A 6157-nucleotide genomic window follows, 5' to 3' on the forward strand; every position below is an offset into this window, starting at 1 on the left:
TCCCTGGTCGGCAGCAGGGACCAGGTCGGGTTTTTCTCCTTGTCCGTCGGTGTTCCCGCCCCCATGGCGCCTAGAACCGGGCCGAGGACACAGTAGGCAGTGGCAATTTGCTAAACTGAGAATGTGCCAGAGGTGCCCAGTGAATTCTGAGTGACCACCGGGCCTCTCCAGTGTCACTCTCCCCAATCAACCCTCCTTTTGCAGAGAGATCTTACTAAGCACGAAGTAAATCCTTTCACCATCCTCACCCCCAGACTGCAGGAAATTCTCTTGCTTTCCGGCTCCTCTCTTGTTCCTCAGTGTCGGCTCCCACTCCCACTTATTTGCACTTATTCACTCAACAGGTGCTTGAGAAGCGCGTAGTACCTGTGGGAGTGGGGACTTTATTGAGACTTCAGGAGAACTTGACGAATTCCCATTTTGCTTTTAAGAGCTACCTTACAGGTGATTTCCTCTGCGGAGCCTCCTCTTCCTATCATTTTGGAGTCCACTCCAGATTTTTTATGGAAATTTGCTCAGATCTCTATTACACGTTTTAGCCTGGCGAATTATTTCCCGAAATGTCTCCAGCCGCATTGTAGCTGGTAAGCCTATGCCCTTTAATAATCCAGTTTAGTTTAGCGAGTGCTGGTATAAACGTCATTTCAAACTGTCACAAGGGAATGGAGTCCATTTTAGAATGCTCAGGGTAAAAAAAAAAAAAAATGGAGGGCAGCAACAAAACGCAGATCCCTTGCCGTGCCATTGTCCTTACAATGCCGTGACTCGGATTCGAACCGAGGTTGCTGCGGCCACAACGCAGAGTACTAACCACTATACGATCACGGCGAGCTACCAGGACCGTGAGGTTGAGCCTTCTTGCTTGGTCTCTTCTGTGTTGGAAGCCCCGCCCCTTTGTTACGTCACCGACGTGTCAGCGCTGGTTCCCGCCTATTCGCAACCTCGCGGCCCCCAGAGTTCACGCAGGCGCGTTCGCCGTGCGGTGGGCTGAGTACTCGGACTTTGTTGCGACGGGGAGGCTTGCGGTCAGTGTCCGTTTTCCCGCTTCTCAAGGAGGTTGTGGGGGTGATCAGAATTCCTTTTCGCAGAATTTAAGAGAACGACGGCTTTAGATAGTGCCACTATTCGGGCGACCCCAGCGTTTCACATCAACACCGGCCTGGCGTCGTAGGAACGCTTGGCGTTTGCAAAGTGCTTTCACGTCCCCTGTTTTGTAATCTGCCAAGCGGAAGTCCACGCGCTCGCGTGGGGTCAGCGTGAGGGTCAGGGCACCAGGTGTGCAATGGGAAAGGTGGGGCAGCGGGCGGCCAGACAACAAGGATCACACTCGGTAGCCCGGGTGCTGTGGCGGCCCGGTAGCTCGCCGTGATCGTATAGTGGTTAGTACTCTGCGTTGTGGCCGCAGCAACCTCGGTTCGAATCCGAGTCACGGCATTGTGGGAACAATGGCACGGCAAGGGTCGTCTTTTTTAAAAGGTTCACCCAGGTAACTCTTCCTGGCTAATTCGCATTCTTCTTCTGCCTGGTTAATTGTGAGAGTTGCCGTGTATTATTAGGTCAGGGCGGAAATGATAATAACGGGCCAGCCTCGTGTGTACAGAAAGTTCTGTGAACCCCTGGGGTTTTCCTGGTTTTTAAATTCCTCAAGGAACCATCCGGCCCCATCTTCCCCAGTGTGTAAATATCTTATTTTTTGTTTTTATTTATTTATTTTATTGTGATGGATGGGGGCACATTGTGGCATTTACAAAACTTCTTACAATGCGTCAAATATGTCATACTTGAATAATATCTCGTAACTCTTGGTCCCTGTCAATGGTCAAGTCACATACCGGGTCCTCTGAATAGCCTCATGCAAGCTAAAACTTCCAGTACTTTGGTGGCGCAGGAGCAATGCGTGAGCATTGATGAAGGATTCAAAGAATGCAGAGTTGAGAACACACTGAGCCATTTTTGGTTCAGATCCTTTGACAACTGGAAACTCTGACCAGACCCACTGGTTCTTGTAGCCACTATGAGAGGGGTGCTAATAATAGACTCGCAGGTGATAGGATGTTTTCTTCTATCTACCCCTTACTCCCCAACCTATCTCAGATTTGCTTAAAGCAAATTTTGATTGTTTGTTTTACGTGCACTTTAAAAACCCAAACTCAACAAGTTCAGGTCTGTCATTTGGCATTAGGCAAAATGGAAGTGCGTTTTGGGAGTTGGGTCTCAGCTAGGATGTTACTCATTGAGAAGGAAGGAACTTGAGGACTGGAGAGGCCTCTCCAACTCCTCCAAGCGGGCCTGGGTGGTAAAGCAAGTCAGGGAGCATTCCTGGGGAGATGGACTTTGCAAAGGGATTGCTCCTTTTACATGTAATCCATCAGCAAAGATTTACAGAACAGCATATAAAATCAAGACACTGCTGCAGGTTGTAATTTCCCTTTGTCTCCCGGCAACCAGTTTCCTAGATTTGGCAAGTTTAAAGCCACACCACAGGACAGCTCAGATTCTGAGCAGAACGGAATGGGGGGAAGGTGACCCAGAGGATCCACCAAGTTTTGGATGGAAGATATAAAATTTATATATCTAGAAAATCAACATCCCCAACAGAAAATGAACCAGTCAATAGGAATGTGACAACTCTATTCCCTGGATCTTCCCTCACCAAATAAAGACACAAAGTCTATGGGGCTGGAATAAATTGTCAGGATGGAGAACAAAGAAAGTCTTTAATGTCCTTCAAAGACTTTGTAACCAATCTCCAACTCCTGCTCTATGCAGGTGCTTCTGTGCTCTGGGCTATGAGCTGCTCCAAGAACCTGGGGAAGAAAGTCAAGAGGAGTCATTATGAGTATTATGAGTAAAAATATAACTGAGGATCCTCCCCTCCCCCCAAAACATCTACCATCTAAGATACTCACTGCTTATTCACATCTGAGGCCAAGAATGCTGGAGAAAGATGGACTGGATACAGGAACAGTAACAGCAGGGAAGGAGGCTCTCCTCCATTTCTCCCTGCTGGTCTTTTTGGTCTGGAGATGGATAAATTCAACTATCAACATCCTCTTTTATGGTCACTCTGTCAATTTCCTTTACATTGATTTCAGACCCACGAATTAGACTGGTAATGATTTGACTGTCTATTAGACTTTCCTGTAAAGAAGAGCACTGCTGTGCACAAGCTTCTGAATTATTGGCACTTGTTCTCCTGACTCTGGTATTTTGGTTTAGACTCGTTAAGAGTCTCGTTGTTATGATTCATTTCCCTTGAGCCTGCTTATCTCTGGGTGGAGTGACATAATAGAGTTTCTGGGCTGGCAAAACTGAGAGCTAGAGATCTGAGACCCTGGTCTGGGATGACCTTGCTGTCCTGGGACAACCCTCATTCATCAGCCAGCCAGCACCTTCTTCCCCTTGGCTTTTAAAACTGTTTGTTTTATGATTTCTGGTTCTGGAAATGTGGTTGCCTTGCCCCTTACTTCAAACTCAAGGCCTGAGATCTTTGTTAGGACTCAGCACCAGGAAAGAGGCAGGTAGCATAAGAACCCTCTGTGTACACATTTCAACTGTTTCCATTTTGATTGGATTTTTACTTTCTGCAGGTGTCCAGTCACCACTCTATGTCACTTTGACTTTTCTATACTTTCATCTGATAGTCCCTGAGGTACAATAGCTGACATCCTTCTCTAGACTGCTTGTAACTCTCATTAAGGAGCAGCCAAACTTTGTAATGAAGTCTCTGGAACCTGAAAGTAGCTGGCTGCCTAGGACTTGAATCCTGACTCATGTACTTATTATCTGTGTGACCTTGGGCAAGCCACATAATATCTCTGTAAATTGAGGGAGGGAGGCTTATTAATGAGGAATAAATTAGTTAATATTTGTAAAATCACAGTGCTTGGTACTTACTGAGTCCTATTGAAGTTTTACTTATGTAAAAATAGTAGTTGGGAATATGATATAACGAATATAGTTGGGGCAGGGGGTAAGCTCAAGTGGTAGAGCACCAGCCTAGCAAGTGCAAGGCCCTGAGTTCAAATGCCAATACCACCAAAAAGAAAAAAAAAAAGGAAAACAGTGGAACTTAAGCATCCAAATAAGTGTTGGTTCAAAGTAGGCATTCCACTTCCAGCAATAAGCTACCCAAAATATTTTTGGATCTCTTGTTTGAGGATTATCTTCAGGGCTAACTTGTAAATCATATGAGTAAATACATCTCACTCTTTATAATCATATTTAATTTTGAAATTATTTTTGAAATCTTTTAAACCTGCCTTCAAGGAAGATACCACCACCACTGAGTTATTTAAGGTGCAAGTTTCAACAATTTCAAAATTTAGGCCATCTAAAGAGGAGAAAGCTGACCTGGATTTCCACTAGGAGGCGCCTGCGTCCCAGTGGAATGGTGAGGCTGGAAAACATGCATTTAATTTGGGAGACTCCATTTCTGACTTAATCCCCATGGGGATTCTCACTGGATGTTCAGGATTCAACTTCCTTCCTTCCTTTCTTCCTTCCATCAATAAGCATTTGTTTATTTATTGTTTTACTCTTAAACTGCTGCACATCATGGGGAGCTGCAAAGCTGTATAGGATACTTCTTGCCGAAAGTAGTTCATTTTATAGCTGAGCATGTGGAGGTTCTTCTCTCCACACTCACCAAAAAGAAGCCATGGAGAGATTGCTGCCTGATGTTCTGTGACTATCTCTTCTACACATGAAGATGCCCTCACATTCTCCCTAAGAAGGAGATCCAAAGTACTACGAGTCATTTATCTTCTCTTATTATGATCATTCGTTTTCTTTTTTGGTTACAATGTCCCTTGATATACTGGAAACCTAAAAACTAAATTACAAGGTTAACTACCAGCAACTCATCTGATATGAAAGAGCAAGGGATAGAGAAGAAGTGATGAGTGTGAATGCTTTTATGTCTCTGACAAGATCAGAACTCAGAGGATGTGAAATGGTAGGAAAACAAAGACTGAGGAGGAAGTCCAGAGATTTGGGTTTTAAACTGTTTTGCCCTTAGGGCACCATATAAATTTCCTAGGACTGCTGTAACAAATTAGCATAAAAAGGGAGCTTTAAAGCAACAGAAATTTATTTTGAAATCAAGGTCGAGGAGAGTTGTACTTCCTCCAAAGGCTCTAGGAACAGTACCTCCTTTCTTCTTTCAGCTTCTGGTAGTTCCAGGCACCCCTTGTGACTTCCTAATTGTATTTCCAACTGTAGCTTCAAGCCTGTTGCCTCTTCTATGTTTCTCTGTCTCCAGCCTCCCTCTTACAAGGACACCTGACTTTGGATTTAGGGCCCACACTAAATCTGGGATGATCTTATCTTGAGACTATGAACTTAATTACATCTGCATAGATGCTTTTTCCAAATAAGACCATGGTCAAGGTTTCAGGGATTACACTTAGACATATCTTTTAAGGGACCACTATTCAACCCTCTACAAACTCATGCAGTCTCGTCTTTCTCTGCCCTTCACTTTCCCCATCTGTTAAAGAAATGGGTTGGATTGGATGAACTCTAGACATTTTATAGTTTTCTTAGTCTGCACTTCATCTAACTAAGGTAATATAAATAATGTCACTCTGACCAAAGTGGTTGTAGGAGACAACCAACAACTTACCTCTGCATAATTCCCTGGTGCTCAGCACAACACAGACAAGAGGTCCTGCTACTGACTTTTGTGCTGTGTAAGCCTAGTTGCAACCTTGGCTCCATACTGAGGCAACTGAAATTGGATGTCACTTTTAAAAGGCATCTTATTTCTACTTCAGCAGCTTACAACCATATGCCAAAAAAGAGGTAGGGATTCTAACTCTTCAACAATGACTTTTGCAAATCTCTTACTTTTTATATATTGCCAGTGTCATCCTGTTACCTTTAAAAAGGAAGTTTGCAAGAAACCCCTTTGGACGTCAACTTAAATATTAATAATGAAAGACAGGACTGTAAAATAGGTACATTGTGTGTGTGTGTATGTGTGTGGTACAAAGTGTGATGGGGGTGTGAATGAAGGAGATTAAGGTGAGGGTATATGATTGATGAACTCCATATCCTTATATGAAATAGAACAAAGAAACCTCTTACAATTGCTTTAAGTTGGGGGAAGAAGATGGGGATGAGCTAATCAATGTACAACCAACATAAACCTAAT

At 44.0% G+C, this 6157-nt stretch overlaps 2 non-coding genes across 2 annotated transcripts; one reads left to right on the forward strand and one right to left on the reverse strand.

The window, feature by feature from the left end:
• Positions 1 to 756: 756 nt before the first annotated feature.
• On the reverse strand, positions 757 to 828 carry Trnah-gug (transfer RNA histidin (anticodon GUG)). Its single transcript has one exon. It is a non-coding gene; the product is annotated as a tRNA-His (tRNA).
• A 534-nt stretch (positions 829 to 1362) lies between these two features.
• Positions 1363 to 1434, forward strand: Trnah-gug (transfer RNA histidin (anticodon GUG)). The gene has a single exon. It is a non-coding gene; the product is annotated as a tRNA-His (tRNA).
• The last annotated feature ends 4723 nt before the right edge of the window (positions 1435 to 6157 follow it).

This window comes from Castor canadensis, chromosome 2, assembly GCF_047511655.1.
Source record: "Castor canadensis chromosome 2, mCasCan1.hap1v2, whole genome shotgun sequence".
Lineage (NCBI taxonomy): Eukaryota > Metazoa > Chordata > Mammalia > Rodentia > Castoridae > Castor > Castor canadensis.